The sequence below is a fragment of the Scyliorhinus canicula genome, chromosome 4, assembly GCF_902713615.1.
Source record: "Scyliorhinus canicula chromosome 4, sScyCan1.1, whole genome shotgun sequence".
Lineage (NCBI taxonomy): Eukaryota > Metazoa > Chordata > Chondrichthyes > Carcharhiniformes > Scyliorhinidae > Scyliorhinus > Scyliorhinus canicula.
The window spans coordinates 218,784,919-218,803,890 of NC_052149.1; the positions used below are offsets into that span (position 1 = coordinate 218,784,919).

Below are 18,972 nucleotides of genomic sequence, written 5' to 3' on the forward strand. Positions count from 1 at the left end.
CCTATTTGTTAATAGATTTATTCAGGTTAGTCCCAGCCCCCGGTTCTTTCTTCAATAGATCTACTGAAGGTTGAATCTTAAGACAAGAAGCTTTCCTTTCTCTGACTCAAATTAACAACGCTTCTGTATATAAAGGCAGAAACTGAATTCGTGTTGCATGTCCTATAGCCTCGTTTGGTGATTATAATTAACCATACTTTCAGGTTATGGTGAGTTTACAGAAATAGGGCAGCATGGTAGCATAGTGCTTAGCACGGTTGCTTCATAGCTCCAGGGTCCCAGGTTCGATTCCCGGCTTGGGTCACTGTCTGTGCAGAGTCCGCACGTTCTCCTCGTGTTTGCGTGGGTTTCCTCTGGGTGCTCCGGTTTCCTCCCACAGTCCAAAGATGTACAGGTTAGGTGGATTGGCTATGCTAAATTGCCCTTAGTGTCCATAAAAAAGGATAGATGGGGTTACGGGGTTACAGGGATAGGGTGGAAGTGTTGGGATGGGGTGGAGGTGTGGGCTTGGGTCGGGTGCTCTTTCCAAGAGCCAGTGCAAACCCGATGGGCCGAATGGCCTCCTTATGCCCTGTAAATTCTATGATTCGTTGCTAAGCACCATGCATATGAAACAGCACCATAGTCAATCATAACGTGCTTTTAAAGGACATTCTGCTCATGAAGTTTGAGTAAGGTTTCTGTAGATTACGCTGTAGTTATTTTTCTTGTAGAACCCTGAGGACTCTGCAAAGTGTTTCACCACGAAAAACTGTAGGATGTTTCATGACGCTAAAGACAATACAAGTTGTTATTCGGTTGAGAGTAATGATGTTCAGCATTACTCCCAGAACAGGGCAGCACGGTGGCAGAGCAGTTAGCACTGCTGCTTCACAGTGCCAGGGATGTGGGTTCGATTCTGACCTGGGGTGACTGTGCGCAGTCTGCACATTCTCACCATGCCTGCATGGGTTTCCTCCGAGTGCACTGATTTCCTTCCACAGTCCAAAGATGTGCAGGTTAGGTGGATTGGCCTTTCTAAATTTGCCCCTTGTGTCCAAAGATGCGTATGTTGGGTGGATTGTCCAGGATGAATGCGTAGGGTTACAGGGATAGGGCGGAGAGTGAGCCTAGTTAGGGCGCTCCTTCGGAAGGTCGATGCAGACTCGATGAGACAAATGGCCTCTTTCTGCACTGTAGGGATTTAAGCTGGCTCGAGCTGGTGTGGGGATTGTGTGGGGGCTCCATTACAGATTGCAGATTTCATGATCAGAAAGATATTTAGTCCAGACTATAATTGTGTTCGAACAAGTATTGTATCACCAGTTCGTGTACAGATTCTCGGCTGGCTCATTTCTTGACCTGTCAGAATTATTGGTCGTTCCAAACAGTACCTACATTCCGTAAGCTTGACGATAACTTTCCTTTCGACCTGATACTCTTATTGAAGATAGGAAATCAAAACAAAATCCTTAATGGAGACACTTATTTCAATATGTTGGGATTTGGTATCTAATTAAAATGTTGGAGAGAATTCTATCGTTATTTCTTACTTCACCCTTTGTCATTTGATGGTTGGGGCACCTGAATTACAACAGCAGCATAATTTGTATTTAAATCACACCTTTAACATTGTAGAAAATCTCAAGTTGCTTCAGAGAAGGTTCAGGGTGAGTTACTGACATGAGATTCCAGGAGTTTTGTGAATGTTACCCGATTCACATTCTACTGATGACTTTCTCTGTACAAGTAAAAGATGGTGCCACTCCCCCGTGGTGAGTGTACAAATGACATACTGTTTTCTGGGATTGCTGTCAGTGGTTGAGCCTGTCAACCAAGCACAATAGAGTGTTTAATAAAAATTAAATCCTGCAGGATTAGGGTACGATTTTAGGCTGGAGTGGGAATTGGTTGCATTCTTAGACAAGGTTGTTATTAAGGGCAATGTCGTTGAAGGGAGGTGACGAGGACTAGTTTACTCACTGACTCTTGCAGGAATTGGTGTTAAGGCTGTTGCTCTTCACAGTCTGTTTAATGGTCTGGATAAAGGCTTTGGAGGAACTGTCTGCAAGCTCATAAATTATACAAAGATCTGTGTGGGTGTAGGACCTGCCACGAGAAAAATAAAATCCAATCAGAAGATGAGTGTGGTAGTTACCACTGTTGTATTATATTGTATATACTGGTATTACGGGAAGGCCCCTGTACTACAGATACGGGGGTAGATCCCTGCCTGCTGGCTCCGCCCAGTAGGCGGAGTATAAATGTGTGTGCTCTCCGAACTGCAGCCATTTCGCCAGCTGCTGTAGGAGGCCACACATCTCTGTGTAATAAAGCCTCGATTACTCTCTACTCTCGTCTCGTAGTAATTGATAGTGCATCAATTTATTACACAGAGATTTTTCAAAGATGGACCTCCGCATCAAGCCGGATCGCCTGCAGCTGCATCCTCAAGCAGACAACGCCAAAAAGGACTTTGCACATTGGCCAACTTGCTTTGAAGCATACATCGGGTCTGCGACAGATCCAATCTCAGAAGTACAGAAGCTTCATATTCTGTACACGCGGCTGAGCTCCAACGTCTTTCCACTCGTCCGGGACACGCCTACCTACGCAGAGGCCATGGCGCTACTGAAGGAGAACTACGCTCAGCAGACCAACAAGATCTACGCCAGGCACTTCCTGTCCACATGGCACTAACTTCCCGGTGAGTCTGTGGAAGATTTCTGGCGTGCCCTGCTCGCCCTGGTGAGAGACTGTGATTGTCAGGCCGTTTCGGACACGGAACATTCGAACCTGCTAATGAGAGACACATTCGTTATGGGCATAGGGTCGAATTACATCTGTCAGCACCTCTTAGAAAGAGCCACACTTGACCTCGCGACGACCAAGAAACTAGCGCTCTCGCTCACAGTCGCCTCACGCAACGTACAGGCTTATGCCCCCGACCACAGGGCCCACCCCTCCTGGGCATCATGGACCCCATCAGCGACCGCCTCCAGCCAACCCCACGCCTGCGCCGCGCGGCAGCCACCCAACCCCGGGGGGACCCTGTAGACAGACAAAACACCCCCGGCAGCGCCGCCCGGTGTGGAGTGCGCTCTGCAAGGCCTGTGGCAAGAAAGGACATTTTGCTGCAGTGTGCCAGGCCCGCTCAATCGCCACTATTGTTCCTGCACCCCTCAGGTGCGGCCAGCTGGCGCCGGCATCTTCCTCTCCTCAGACCACGTGCAGCCCATGGGCGCCGCTATCTTGTTCCACCCACAATACGTGTGGCCTGTGGGCACCGGCATCTTGCTTGCCTCAGAACCAATGGGTGCTGCCATCTTGCCTGCCCCAGGAAAAGTGCGGCCCGAGGGCGCCGCCATCTTGCCTGTCCCAGGACACGTGCGGCCCGTGAGCACCATCATCTTACCCGCCTCAGGACTCCTGCCCGTCGGGCACCTCATCGGGCTGCTCATCGCCTGCATCCGCCGACAACCAGCTGTGTCTAGCCTCCGTCACGATCGGCCAGCCTCGACCGCACTACCTCACGACTGCGTCGACAAAGGTGACGGTCGAAGGGCACGAGACATCCTGCCTTCTGGACTCCGGGAGCACTGAGAGCACCCGATACAGTAAGGCGCTGCTCCCTCGCGGTACACCCCCTTAACCAAAGAATCTCCCTGGCCTCCAGATTCCACTCCGTGGCGATCCGGGGGTACTGCATCACCACCCTCACCATCCAGGGCGTAGAGTTCAGTGGCTTCCGGCTCTACGTCCTCCCCAACCTCTGCGCTGCCTTGCTACGCGGCCTGGACTTCCAGTGCAACCTCCAGAGTCTAACCCTGAAATTTGGCGGGCCCCTACCACCATTTACTGTTTGCGGCCTCACGACCCTTAAGGACGACCCGCCTTCCCTGTTTGCAAACCTCACCCCGGATTGCAAACCTGTCACCACCAGGAGCAGACGGTACAGCGCCCAGGACAGGACCTTCATCAGGTCTGAGGTCCAGCGGCTGCTGCGGGTAGGTATCATCGAGGTCAGAAATAGCCCCTGGAGAGCCCAAGTGGTAGTGATGAAAACCGGGGAGAAAAACAGGATTGTCGTTGACTACAGTCAGACCATCAATCGGTACACACAGCTCGACGCGTACCCCCTCCCACGCATATCTGATATGGTCAATCAGATTGTACAGTACCAGGTCTTCTCGACAGTGGACCTGAAATCTGCCTACCGCCAGCTCCCCATCCGCAAGGTGGACCGCCCATACACTGCGTTTGAAGCAGACGGCTGCCTTTACCATTTCCTTAGGGTTCCCTTCAGCGTCACCAATGGGGGCTCGGTCTTCCAACGGGAGATGGACTGAATGGTTGACCAGTACGGACTGCGGGCCACCTTCCCGTACCCGGACAATGTCACCATCTGTGGCCATGGCCAGCAGGACCACGATGCTAACCTTTCCAAATTTCTCCACACCGCCAAACTCCTCAACCTAACTTACAACAAGGAGAAGTGCGTGTTCAGCACGAACCGATTAGCCATCCTCGGCTATGTGGTTCAGAACGGAGTTCCAGGGCCCGACCCCGATTGCATGCACCCCCTCATGGAGCTCCCCCTTCCCCACTGCCCCAAGGCCCTCAAACGATGCCTGGGGTTCTTTTCGTACTACGCCCAATGGGTCCCTAACTATGCGGACAAGGCCCGCCCACTCATCCACTCCACCGGTTTCCCACTGACGGCTGAGGCCCACCAGGTCTTCAACCATATCAGGGCCGGCATCACCAAGGCCGCGATGCACACAGTCGACGAGACATTCCCCTTCCAAGTCGAGAGCGATGCATCAGATGTCGCTCTGCCCGCCACCCTTAACCAGGCAGGCAGGCCCATGGCATTCTTTTCCTGCACCTTCCATGCCTCCGAAATTCGGCACTCCTCCATCGAAAAGGAGACCCAAGCTATCGTTGAAGCTGTGCGGCACTGGAGGCATTATTTGGCCGGCAGGAGATTCACTCTCCTCACTGACCAACGGTTGGTTGCTTTCATGTTCAACAACACACAGGGGGTAAGATCAAAAATGTTAAGATTTTGCGGTGGAGGATCGAGCTCTCCACCTTTAATTACGAGATCTTGTATCGCCCCGGTAAGCTCAATGAGCCCCCCGATGCCCTGTCCCGAGGTGCATGTGCCAGCGCACAAGCGGACCGACTCCAGACCCTGCACGACGATCTCTGTCACCCAGGAGTCACCCGCTTTTACAACTTCATTAAGGCCCGCCATCTGCCCTACTCCATCGAGGACGTCAGGGCTATCACCAGTGACTGCCAGGTCTGCGCGGAGTGTAAACCGCACTTCTACCAGCCAGACCGAGCGTGCCTGGTGAAGGCCTCCCGCCCGTTTGAACGCCTCTGCATGGACTTCACCGACCGCAACACGTATTTTCTCAATATGGTCGACAAATATTCCCGATTCCCTGTCTCCATCCCATCCCTCGATATGGCGTCTGCCACCGTCATCAAAGCCCTCAACACCATCTTCGCTCTGTTCAGTTTCCCCGCCTATGTCCACAGCGACCGGGGATCCTCATTTATGAGCTATGAGCTGTGCCAGTACCTGCTCAACAGGGGTATTGCCTCGAGCAGGACGACCAGCTGCAACCCCAGGGGAACCGGGCAGGTGGAGCGGGAGAATGGGACGGTCTGGAAGACTGTCCAGCTGGCCCTACGGTCCAGAAATCACCCGGCTTCCCCGACGCCTTTCACTCCATTTGGTCGCTCCTGTGCACTGTGACTAACGAAATCCCCCATGAACATCTCTTTGCCTTCCCCAGGAAGTCCACCTCCGGGGTTTCGCTCCCAACGTGGCTGGCAACTCCAGGACTCGTTCTCCTCCGCAAGCACGTGCGGCTCCACAAAGCAGACCTGTTGGTTGAGAGGGCACATCTACTCCACGCAAACACGCCTACGTAGCGTACTTCGACGGCTGTCAAGATACAGTCTCCCTCAGGGACCTGGCACCAGCTGGGTCTCCACACACCCCCTCCCTCTGCCCCGGCACTACCCTTCCTCCCCCCAGCACACCCCACCACAGCCCCCGCTCCAGGACAATCCGTCCTCCCCTTGGACCACCTGGGAATGAGGAGGATGTCGACAGGCTCCTGGAGTCACCGAAGACCAAGCCAACGTCTGAGATGCCACCGGTACTGCGGCGCTCTCAACGACAGATCAAAGCGCCCGATCGTCTAAATTTGTAACCTTCTCTGTAATTTTAAAACCAATCTGTATGTAAATAGTTTTTCCATCACCCCCGCTGGACTCCTTTTATACAGGGGGTGAATGTGGTAGTCAACACTGTTGTATTATATTGTGTATACTGGTATTACGGTAAGGCCCCTGTACTACAGATACGGGGGTAGATCACTGCCTGCTGGCTCCGCCCAGTAGGCGGAGTATAAATGGGTGTGCTCTCCAAACTGCAGCCATTTCGCGAGCTGCTGTAGGAGGCCACACATCTCTGTGTAATAAAGCCTCAATTACATTCTACTCTCGTCTCGTAGTAATTGATAGTGCATCAATGAGGAAATCAGCCTGTGTTAATAATAATAATTTTATTAGTGTCACAAGTAGTCTTACATTAACACTGCAATGATGTTACTGTGAAAGTCCCCGAGCCGCCACACTCCGGCGCCTGTTCGGGTACACAGAGGAAGAATTCAGAATGTCGAATTCACCTAATAAGCACATATTTAAGGGCTTGTGGGAGGAAACCGGAGCACCCGGAGGAAACCTACGCAGACATGAGGAGAACGTGCAGAATCTGCATAGACAGTGACTCAGCCGGGAATGCAGTGTTATGCATGTGAGTAGGGATTGGATTGGATTGGATTTGTTTATTGTCACGTGTACCAAGGTACAGTGAAAAGTATTTTTCTGCTCAAACTGATCATTTAGTACATGAAAAAAACATGTAATAGGACAATACAAGGTGCACAGTGTAAATATATAGATGGAGAATGAGTAGACCATGCAGGATTGTCAATTTAAGATGAAAGAGGGGGAGAAAGATCTAGTTATCCATGGATTATTCAGTTTTATGGCAGTGCCTTGTGCAAAATTGTATAGAATATTAGAGTGCTACAATACCAAATAAAATCTTTTCTTTGTAGGCATTTACCTTGGTTGGGCCTCAAATAGAATGTTGTGCTTACTTTTATTCCACTTGCATGATAAATGGTGGAGTTAATCCGACAAAAGGTCGTCAACTTGAACTGTTTGCTGCGTTTCTCTTCACTGTGCTGACAGACCCTCTGAGATTTCCCAACCTTTCCTGCCTTTATTTAAATGATAGACAGATCCTGGAGGTCATGAGACTGATACTTAATTCAAAAAACTTTAGTTACCTGAATGACATTGGAGAGCTGGATGTTTCTGTTCTTGGAAAGGGTTGACATGAAGGAAATTGCAGTGAAGTTGTTAAATTAGTGAATGAATTAAATTCAATCCACATGGATAGACTATTGAAATAGACAGATTAGGGAGGATGAGAGGACATTGGCAAATGTTGCCTAAACTGAAAAATGTTCTACGCTTTTTACAGGCAGCTATTGAATTTTGCAACTTGTGAAAATGAAATGAAAAATGAAAATTACTTATTGTCACGAGTAGGCTTCACTGAAGTTACTGTGAAAAGCCCACATTCTAGTCACCACATTCCAGCGCCTGTTCAGGGAGGCTGGTACGGGAATTGAACCGTGCTGCTGGCCTGCCTTGGTCTGCTTTAAAAGCCAGCGATTTAGCCCAGTGTGCTAAACTAGCCCCTTGTTTTAAGCTTGTCAGTAAACATAGATTTATTTTGAGCATTCAGAGGTCCCTAACAGTGGCTTGTATTGCAGTGCCCAGAAGGTGCAGATGGGTATTGGGTGTCTTCCAATCACTTGTGGGGGTCAGAGGGGGACTTTCCTGATCGTTTCCCCTAACTTGGCCAAGAATTCTTTGTTTCTTTGTTTTTTGACCTTCGAAGGGGATTGTGTGGGGCTAGTGGGTATTAAAATTTATCACGGCAGCAGAAACTCAAGGGACCAACTGGTCTTTTCTTGTTTATCATTCTTGTGCCTTTGAGAATTCTTGTCACATTCTGCAATTCTGTCCATTTTTTCCAAGAAAATCTTAATCAGCATCCTTATTGTTACCTAATGTACTGGACTTTGAGAGATTATCTATCCCTTGCTCTGTGCGAATGAATGGTCTGACTTAATGTACAAGGCAGGTTTATGGAGCCTGAACATGTGTATTGTTGTAATGTTACGGCACCCTGGACTAGTGCACGGTCAATTCCAGCTCCATTTGACCTGAAGTCACAACACAATTGAAAGTAACAAATTACCCATCGAAAATACCCAAAGTATTTGGTTTATGGCTGTCCAATAACTACAGTCACCAGGTTTGTAAATTTAAACACAATGAATTTTTATCAATAACAATAATCCTAACTATATATGCAACAAATACAACTGGTTAACTATTATCTAATTCCTAACCTCCCCCTCTTTAACTCACCCACCCTCTAAACACATGCAAGACAGACAAACGCAGAGGGGAATGAGGAATGTAAAATAATGATGGAAGTATTTGCGTCTTTGATTCAGATGGACATCATCCAGTACACCTTTCTTCATCTCGGCTTTAGTTGGAGGTTTTTGTTTTCAGCCTGTAATGGTTTGCACTGTAGCTTCATCCAGGGTCTCTGCAGGTTCAGAGACCAGCAGGTAGACAATATTTCTGGAGAGAGAGAGAGAGATAGAAACTCACAGCTGCTCCTCTCATCATCTGGGATCCGACAGCCACTTCCTACATCCTCTGAAAACCATTCCATTTGGGTAGGGCCCAATCACTACCTGTCGCCGGACAGAATACGGCCTTTGGCCACCAGCCAGCCAATCGAACCAAACCCCTCCGATCTCTCGGGTGCCAAAAGGTCTGAGTTTTTCTGTTCAGAACTAAACCTCCATAGCACAGTGAATCATTTTGCAACTTTGGAGTTCCACAATTCCCCTGCTCAACTTAAGGATACATATCCATGGATCAAAATGATAATCACAAAGTAAAAGAAATGGGAAATAAGGGAAACAACAGGAAGGGTGCTTATAGGATGAAATGTTATATTTCCACATTGCTGTGTTGTTCAGGTCGAGGTTCTGTTGGTTTATGGGAGCCAAGTGCAAGAACTGGAGATGTGTAGGCAGAGGTTCAGCGGCATCAGAATGTTGTCAACTTGTTTTAAACTCGGAACAAGAATTGAAGCACAGCTCAGAGGGTATTGGGGAGATGGTTTAAGAGGGAGAGACATTTCAAACAAATATAATAAAAATTATAAACCAAAAGAGAAAATGCTGGAAAATCTCAGCAGGTCTGACAGCATCTGTCGGGAGAGTAAAAAGCTAACGTTTCAAGTTCAGATGACCCTTTGTCAAAGCTAAAGGCATAAAGGCAAGCATCCAGCAGAGGGCAGCAGAGCAGAGCTATTGATCAGCTGTTCTGGGGAAATTTGCATACGTGCAGTGCGGTCAGCCTAATTTGAAGGTGTACCTGCGAAGAAGACCCGAGGAGTTTGAGTGAAGGCAAGCATCCAGCAGAGGGCAGCAGAGCAGAGCTACTTATCAGCTGTTCTGGGGAAATTTGCATACGTGCAGTGCGTTCAGCCTAATTTGAAGGTGGTTTGTGGAGGGGCTGTTGTCAAGTGACAGAGTTGTTATCTCTGGGTTGTTGCCCGTGCCACGTGATAGTGAGACGAGGAATAGCGAGAGAGAGCAATTAAACACGTGGCTACAGGGATGGTGCAGGCGGGAGGGATTCAGATTTCTGGATAACTGGGGCTCTTTCTGGGGAAGGTGGGACCTCTATAGACAGGATGGTCTACATCTGAACCTGAGGGGCACCAATATCCTGGGGAGATTTGTTAGTGCTCTTTGGGGGGGGGTTTAAACTAATTCAGCAGGGGCATGGGAACCTGGATAGTAGTTTTGGGGTACGGGAGATTGAGAGTATAGAGGTCAGGAGCACAGATTTGACTTCGCAGGAGGGTGCCAGTGTTCAGCTAGGTGGTTTGAAGTGTGTCTACTTCAATGCCAGGAGTATACGAAATAAGGTAGGGGAACTGGCAGCATGGGTTGGTACCTGGGACTTCGATGTTGTGACCATTTCAGAGACATGGATAGAGCAGGGACAGGAATGGTTGTTGCAGGTTCCGGGGTTTAGGTGTTTTAGTAAGCTCAGAGAAGGGGGCAAAAGAGGGGGAGGTGTGGCGCTGCTAGTCAAGGACAGTATTACGGTGGCGGAAAGGATGCTAGATGGAGACTCTTCTTCCGAGGTAGTATGGGCTGAGGTTAGAAACAGGAAAGGAGAGGTCACCCTGTTGGGAGTTTTCTATAGGCCACCTAATAGTTCTAGGGATGTAGAGGAAAGGATGGCGAAGATGATTCTGGAAAAGAGCGAAAGTAACAGGGTAGTTGTTATGGGAAACTTTAACTTTCCAAATATTGACTGGAAAAGATATAGTTCGAGTACATTAGATGGGTCGTTCTTTGTACAATGTGTGCAGGAGGGTTTCCTGACACAATATGTTGACAGGCCAACAAGAGGCGAGGCCACATTGGATTTGGTTTTGGGTAATGAACCAGGCCAGGTGTTAGATCTGGAGGTAGGTGAGCACTTTGGAAACAGTGACCACAATTCGGTGACCTTTACGTTAGTGATGGAAAGGGATAAGTATACCCCGCAGGGCAAGAGTTATAGCTGGGGGAAGGGCAATTATGATGCCATTAGACATGACTTAGGATGTGTTGGTTGGAGAAGTAGGCTGCAAGGGTTGGGCACACTGGATATGTGGAGCTTGTTCAAGGAACAGCTATTGCATGTTCTTGATAAGTACGTACCAGTCAGGCAGGGAGGAAGGGGTCGAGCGAGGGAACCGTGGTTTACCAAAGAAGTGGAATCTCTTGTTAAGAGGAAGAAGGAGGCCTATGTGAAGATGAGGCATGAAGTTTCAGTTGGGGCGCTTGATAGTTACAAGGAAGCGAGGAAGGATCTAAAGAGAGAGCTGAGACGAGCAAGAAGGGGACATGAGAAATATTTGGCAGGTAGGATCAAGGAAAACCCAAAAGCTTTCTATAGGTATGTCAGGAATAAAAGAATGACTAGGGTAAGAGTAGGGCCAGTCAAGGACAGTGGTGGGTAGTTGTGTGTGGAGGCTGAGGAGATAAGCGAGATATTAAATGAATACTTTTCGTCAGTATTCACTCAAGAAAAAGATAATATTGTGGAGGAGAATGCTGAGACCCAGGCTATTAGAATAGATGGCATTGAGGTGCGTAGGGAAGAAGTGTTGGCAATTCTGGACAAGGTGAAAATAGATAAGTCCCTGGGGCCGGATGGGATTTATCCTAGGATTCTCTGGGAAGCCAGGGAAGAGATTGCTGAGCCTTTGGCTTTGATTTTTAGGTCATCATTGGCTACAGGAATAGTGCCAGAGGACTGGAGGATAGCAAATGTGGTCCCTTTGTTCAAGAAGGGGAGTAGAGATAACCCCGGTAACTATAGGCCGGTGAGCCTAACGTCTGTGGTGGGTAAGGTCTTGGAGAGGATTATAAAAGATACGATTTATAATCATCTAGATAGGAATAATATGATTAGGGATAGTCAGCATGGTTTTGTGAAGGGTAGGTCATGCCTCACAAACCTTATCGAGTTCTTTGAGAAGGTGACTGAACAGGTAGACGAGGGTAGAGCAGTTGATGTAGTGTTTATGGATTTCAGTAAAGCGTTTGATAAGGTTCCCCACGGTCGGCTATTACAGAAAATACGGAGGCTGGGGATTGAGGGTGATTTAGAGATGTGGATCAGAAATTGGCTAGTTGAAAGAAGACAGAGGGTGGTGGTTGATGGCAAATGTTCAGAATGGAGTTCAGTTACGAGTGGCGTACCACAAGGATCTGTTCTGGGGCCGTTGCTGTTTGTCATTTTTATAAATGACCTAGAGGAGGGCACAGAAGGTTGGGTGAGTAAATTTGCAGACGACACTAAAGTCGGTGGAGTTGTAGACAGTGTGGAAGGATGTTGCAGGTTACAGAGGGACATAGATAAGCTGCAGAGCTGGGCTGAGAGGTGGCAAATGGAGTTTAATGTAGAGAAGTGTGAGGTGATTCACTTTGGAAAGAAAAACAGGAATGCGGAATATTTGGCTAATGGTAAAATTCTTGGCAGTGTGGATGAGCAGAGGGATCTCGGTGTCCATGTACATAGATCCCTGAAAGTTGCCACCCAGGTTGATAGGGTTGTGAAGAAGGCCTATGGTGTGTTGGCCTTTATTGGTAGAGGGATTGAGTACCGGAGCCATGAGGTCATGTTGCAGCTGTACAAAACTCTGGTACGGCCGCATTTGGAGTATTGCGTACAGTTCTGGTCGCCTCATTATAGGAAGGACGTGGAAGCTTTGGAACGGGTGCAGAGGAGATTTACCAGGATGTTGCCTGGTATGGAGGGAAAATCTTATGAGGAAAGGCTGATGGACTTGAGGTTGTTCTCGTTAGAGAGAAGAAGGTTAAGAGGTGACTTAATAGAGGCATACAAAATGATCAGAGGGTTAGATAGGGTGGACAGTGAGAGCCTTCTCCCGCGGATGAAGGTGGCTAGCACGAGGGGACATAGCCTTAAATTGAGGGGTAATAGATATAGGACAGATGTCAGAGGTAGGTTTTTTACGCAAAGAGTGGTGAGGCCGTGGAATGCCCTACCTGCAACAGTAGTGAACTCGCCAACATTGAGGGCATTTAAAAGTTTATTGGATAAGCATATGGATGATAATGGCATAGTGTAGGTTAGATGGCCTTTAGTTTTTGACTTCCCATGTCGGTGCAACATCGTGGGCCGAAGGGCCTGTATTGCGCTGTATCGTTCTATGTTCTATGTTCTATGTTCTAAAGTGGGGGATATTTATATTGTGGGGTGAGGGAATGAAAGATGAGTCATAGCCACAGAAACTAAGGGGAAAGAGTGCAACAGAGGGAGGACACCATGGAAGAATCAAGTAACGAGGCATTGTGGGTAAAACTCAGAAAAAGGAAGGGGGCAGTCACTATGATGGGGGTGTACTACAGGCCTCCCAACAGCCCACAGGAAGTTGAAGTACAGATATGCAAGAAGATTCTGGATAGATGTAGAAATAATAAGGTTGTTGTAGTGGGAGACTTTAATTTTCATAATTTACTGGAAATCCCTTGGGGCTAGGGGTCTGGATGGTTAGGAATTTGTTCAGTGTGTCCAAGAATGTTTTTTGGAACAATATGTAGATAGTCCGACAAGAGAGGGGGCTATACTGGGCCAAGTGCTAGGGAATTAACCCAGCCAGGTCATCAAAGTTGCAGTGGGAGAACATGTGGTGAACAGTGACCATAATTCCATAAGCTTTCGGATACTCATGGAAAAGCATGAGCGTTGTCCTAGGGTTAAGGTGCTAAATTGGGGGACGGCCAGATTAGGCAGGATTTGGAGGCTGTTATTTGGAGAGGCTGTTTGAGGGTTCATCCACATTTGGCATGTGGGAGTCTTTTAAGGAGCAGTTGATAGGAGTTCAGGACAGGCATAGAACATAGAACATAGAACAGTACAGCACAGAACAGGCCCTTCGGCCCTCAATGTTGTGCCGAGCCATGATCACCCTACTCAAACCCACGTATCCACCCTATACCCATAACCCAACAACCCCCCCCTTAACCTTACTTTTATTAGGACACTATGGGCAATTTAGCATGGCCAATCCACCTAACCCGCACATCTTTGGACTGTGGGAGGAAACCGGAGCACCCGGAGGAAACCCACGCACACAGGGGGAGGACGCGCAGACTCCACACAGACAGTGATCCAGCCGGGAATCGAACCTGGGACCCTGGAGCTGTGAAGCATTTATGCTAACCACCATGCTACCCTGCTGCCCCAAATGAGGCATGTGCCGGTAAAAAGGAAGGACAGGAAAGGCAGGATTCAGGAACCATGGATGACCAGGAAAATTACGAATCTTGTCAAAAAGAAAAAAGTTGCATACGTGAGGTACAGGCAACTAAAAACAGATAAAGCACTTGAGCAATACAATGAAAGTAGAAAAGAGTTCAAGCAGGGAGTTAGGAGGGCAAAAATGGGTCACGAAATGTCCTTGGCAGACAGGATTAAGGAGAATCCCAAGGCACTTTATAGGGGTTTCTAGGTGTTTCACAGGTCGGCGCAATATCGAGGGCTGAAGGGCCTGTACTGCGCTGTTAGGTTCTATGTTCTATGTACATTAGGAACAAGAGGGTAGCTAGAGAAAGAGTTGGTCCACTCGAGGACAAAGAAATTATGTGAAGAACCAAAGGAAGTAGGTGAGATCCTTCATAAGTATTTTGCATTGGGATTCACAAAGAAGAGGGACAGGTTGATTGATGGCGTCTCAGAGGGATGAGTTGCGGTGGATGGGATGAGGTTGGGAGTTGTACCTTGGTGGTGGGGGAGGTTGGCAGTTGGACCTTGTTGCAGGGTAGGTGAGCAGTCAGGCCTTCAAAGGACGGCAGAGTGCAGGTCAGGAGTCAGGCCTTGGGTGAGGGAATTGGGGAAATCCTCTGAGGATCATAGAATTATAGAATTTACAGTGCAGAAAGAGGCCATTCAGCCCATCAAGTCTCCTTCCCCCCCCCCCCCCCCCCCCCCCTGCACCCCCACAGTTTTACACAGCCCTGGAGCTCAGAGTTGCAATAACAAAGTGATAGTAAACACTATATGTCATATTTTCATTTTCTGCTTGGGCTGTGTTATGTGGAAATTTCTTCTTTACGTACAAGTTCTCAAACATTACACTGTTCTGCCTGTGGAGTCTGATTCACTAGAAGATGTTTCTTGTCCCTACATGTAGTTTTAGTACATGGTGAGTTGTTTTGTTCTGTGGAAAATCTGTCATTTCTCTATTTGTGTTTGTTGACGCTTGTATGAAATCATTTCTTGTTATTCTTCTATTTACAAGGTGCTATAACTATTCATGTAAGCAAAAAATTGGAAGCAAATATTTATTCTGGACTATTAAGTGTATCAGAGAGGTTGGGACACCTCTTGCAGGGAAAGAAAGACTTGAACCTATTTGGAACCTTTCACAATCTCAGGGTATCTGGAACCATTCACAATTAATGAGGTATTTTTGATGGATATTTACTGATAGAAATGCAACAGCCAATTTGTGCACAGCAAGGTTCCTCAAATAGTAGAATAATAATTTTTTTAAATAATATCCCTAACTGCCCTCCATTTCAGAGGGCAGTTGAGAGTCAACTACATTGTGGCAGGCCTGTGTAGGCCAGACCAGGTAAAGATGGCAGATTTCCTTCCTTAAAGTACATTTGTGAGCCAGAAGGGTTTTTAACGACAATCAACAATGGTTTCATGGTCATCGTTAGACTTTTAATTCAGGTCATTCAAATCACATTCACCATCTGATGTGATGGGATTTGAACTCAGGTCCCTGGATCTTTCTCTGGGTCTGTGGCTTACTCGCCCAGTGACAATACCACTACGCCACTGCCTCCCCTAACAGAAGGGTTCATCTGGGATTTGAATATGGGACCTCTCGTATACTCACTGACTGTTAACCCAAGGCTGCCCCTAGACTAACAAGCCACCGCCGGGCAGTCTTTATTTTAAAAGTGATGTTGGTTGAGTGATAGCTCTTAAATAGTTCTTCAAATTATCTTTTACATCCATCCGAGAGAACGAGTTGGAGCCTTGGTTTAATGATCCATCGAAGATGTGGCGTGGTAATCCCTCACTATATCACTGAAGTCTCAGCCTAAATGTTGTACTCAAGTATCGAGAGTGTGATTTGAACCCATAACCTTCTGGCTCAGGAAGAGTGCTACTGAACCGTGGCTGACATATGGGATCCATCCATATCCCTCTTAAAATCTTGGTGAACGTTTCGCTGACACCTGTACGAGGGCCACATGTGCTTTTAAGATTTGTTTCTTGGATACCACCACACATCCACTGTGAAACCAGATGTTGGAGTTATGCGCGAGAAATTAGTACCTCATTACTCAGGAATGCTGCCACAAAACCTGAACAAGTCTATCTGCCAGTGTTAGGAAAAAGCCGAAAGATGAAAGATAGTCAACATAGCAAGGCAAATGATATAAGGATTGCTGCACAGCAGCAGTGAAAAACTGGTAAATTATGTGACAGAGAGATGTCATTAAGTGTGTACATATTGACGATACATTTCTTTTAAAGTTTTTTTAAAATAAACTTTTCCAATTAAGGGGCAATTTAATGTGCCCAATCCACCTACCCTGCACATCTTTGGGTTGTGGCGTTGGGTTGAGACCCACACAGACACGGGGAGAATGTGCAAACTCTAAATGGACAGTGACCCAGGGCTGGTATTGAACCCGGGTCCTCGGCGCCGTGAGACTATATAAATTTCTAATATTTAATGAGGTATTAAACATAAATATGGTATTATTTTACTGATGACCGGTGTCCTACAGACAAGACAAAGATCAGACCATGTAGGTAACTTATATGAATGGGAGTGACCGATGGGTATTCTGTAAGCCAGAAAAAGTCATTACTAAAAATTCTAAACGTGCCCTGCATCCAACCAAGTATTGTGAGTAGAATGTGATATAATTAATTGCACTTTGTTCCATTTTCAAGTATGATCTTAGTTGGTGTCATTTGGTCCCTAATCAATGAAATAAAAAATTCTGTGGGAACAAAGTACAGTGATTCATACTTTGAATGCAAAGAGGGACCACGATTAAAAAGTCCAATTAGAATATGTGCTGTAAATTATTTTCATCACCATCTGTGAGTATCCTCATCAGCATTGAAGATGTATTAAACAAAAACTCTGTTTACTATCTTTGATACCTTTATTTTTATTTTCAGTTGGCTACTCTATTTTGTGCTTACCTAGACGAGTGATGTTTGTATATTTTCTAATTTTTGCATCTACTATTACGATCAAGCATAGTTTTCTTACAGAGTAAAGATCTCCTTGGAGCTTCTTTAGTCCTTTCTAGAAAAAATTTTTTTTGTAAGTCACAGATGATTATCATGTCTTGTGTTCGAGCAGCTTAATAAATTTGGTCACATGTCCATGAATTGAGTAGAGGTGAATACCTCTCCATTCACCTGAGGAAGGAGCTGCGCTCCGAAAGCTCGTGTTTGAAACAAACCTGTTGGACTTTAACCTGGTGTTGTAAGACTTCTTACAAGAATAAAAGAAGCCCTGCTAAATCTTAGAAAATACATGTTTTATTTTTGCCACAGATTCATATTGTTTTCTTCATTAGTGAAACCCTGCTATTTAATACATACCCATTTCTGAAATTAACCATTGACTTCCCTGGTTGCCTCTGTGCGTTCTGTCACCAAATGGTAAAAAAATTTTTGATGGTTTTTGTTGAATCATGCGCATCAAAATCCTTTCTTTCCTGTCTTATCAGATCCATTAACCCAATGGATAACCTACCATAGAACCACGACAGTGCAGAAGGAGGCTTTTTGGCCCATCGAGTCTGCACGGACCCTCTGAAAGAACACACTACCAGGCCCACCTAACCTGTGCATCTTTGGGCACGAAGGGGCAATTTAGCATGGCCAATCCAACTAACCTGCGCATCTTTGTACCGTGGGAGGATACAGGAGCACCCGGAGGAAACCCACACAGACACGGGGAGAGTGGGCAAACCACCATACAGTTACCCAAGCCCAGAGTTAGACCTGGGTCCCTGTGCTGTGAGGCGACAGTGCTAACCCGTGTGCCACCGTGTAGGCCCTTCCTTAAAAATAGTGCAGAGAGGAATTAGATTCAAGTGTGTTGAGCATTAATAAGATAATGTTGCACAGCAGCTTCAAGGCACATCTGCATCTCAATCGTTGCAGCGATAACATAAAATACTGCTGATGCTGGACATTAAAACTGAAAATGCTGGAAAAACTCAGCAGGTCTGGCAGCATCTGTGGAGAGAGAAAAAGAGTTAACGTTTCGAGTCCGTGTCACTCTTCTTCCGAGCTGAAGAGAGGCAGAAATGGGACGGGCTTTGAGCTGTACAAGAGGGGGTGGAGCAAAATATACGGTCAAGGATAGATGAGAGCTAGGAGACATTGTGCAAAGATGTTTAGGGCACAAGGCAAAGGAAATGTAGTATTCAGGACTATAGAAGGTGCTGATAGTGGCATTAAGGTAAGATAGCAGAATATGTTGATAGAATGAGAGCAGCTCTGCAGAATTATTCTTGAGGTTCGTTTCCACCTTTCTAGGAGAAATGTCAAATGCTTGGGAATCCATTTTTGAAGGAATATGCTGCAACATGGGCAACTTCAAAAAATATCTTAATACGAGACTCTTCACATTTTCCTGTGTCTTTTTTTGTTTCTGGAGCATCTCGTGACTGGATCAACAGCTTGTGGGTTTGAAACTCTGGCAGAAGCTTCTGATCACCTGCTTTAAGATAACTTTTTACCAAATTTGTCATGGTATAAAATTTTGTTTGGGCTCCCACAAAACCCTTTCAGATATCATATAGCAGATGGTGCTATATGAATGCAAGTTGTTGTTGTTTCACTGACTGTACTCCTGTGTCCCAACATTATTACAGTGGGATGTCTTTCAGATTAGATGTTGGATTAAAGCTCTGCCTGTGTTGGAGGACTTATAAATCCCATAGCATTTTCCAAAGAGAAACAGGAAGCTTTCCACGTGCTTCGGCTAACATTCCTCCCTCAATTGGTGCCACCAAAAAATAGTTTAACTGGGTGTTTTACTTTTGAATGGGTTGAGGGGGCTGGGAATCAGTGTCATTCCGGGGCTGGAATAAACCTGCAAGAGTTCAGCATCACCTTTGTCGAAATGTCACACAAACGTTTTGCAATAATTATTTCACAATGATTTCACATGATAGAATGGGATGAAGTCATTACATTCTGTGCTGACCGGGT

At 46.7% G+C, this 18,972-nt stretch overlaps 1 protein-coding gene across 1 annotated transcript in view; it reads left to right on the top strand.

The window, feature by feature from the left end:
• The window catches only part of LOC119964273 (vascular endothelial growth factor C-like), a 209,179-nt gene that overhangs the window by 83,131 nt on the left and 107,076 nt on the right, over positions 1–18,972 (top strand). The gene's annotated exons all lie outside the window — the stretch shown is intronic.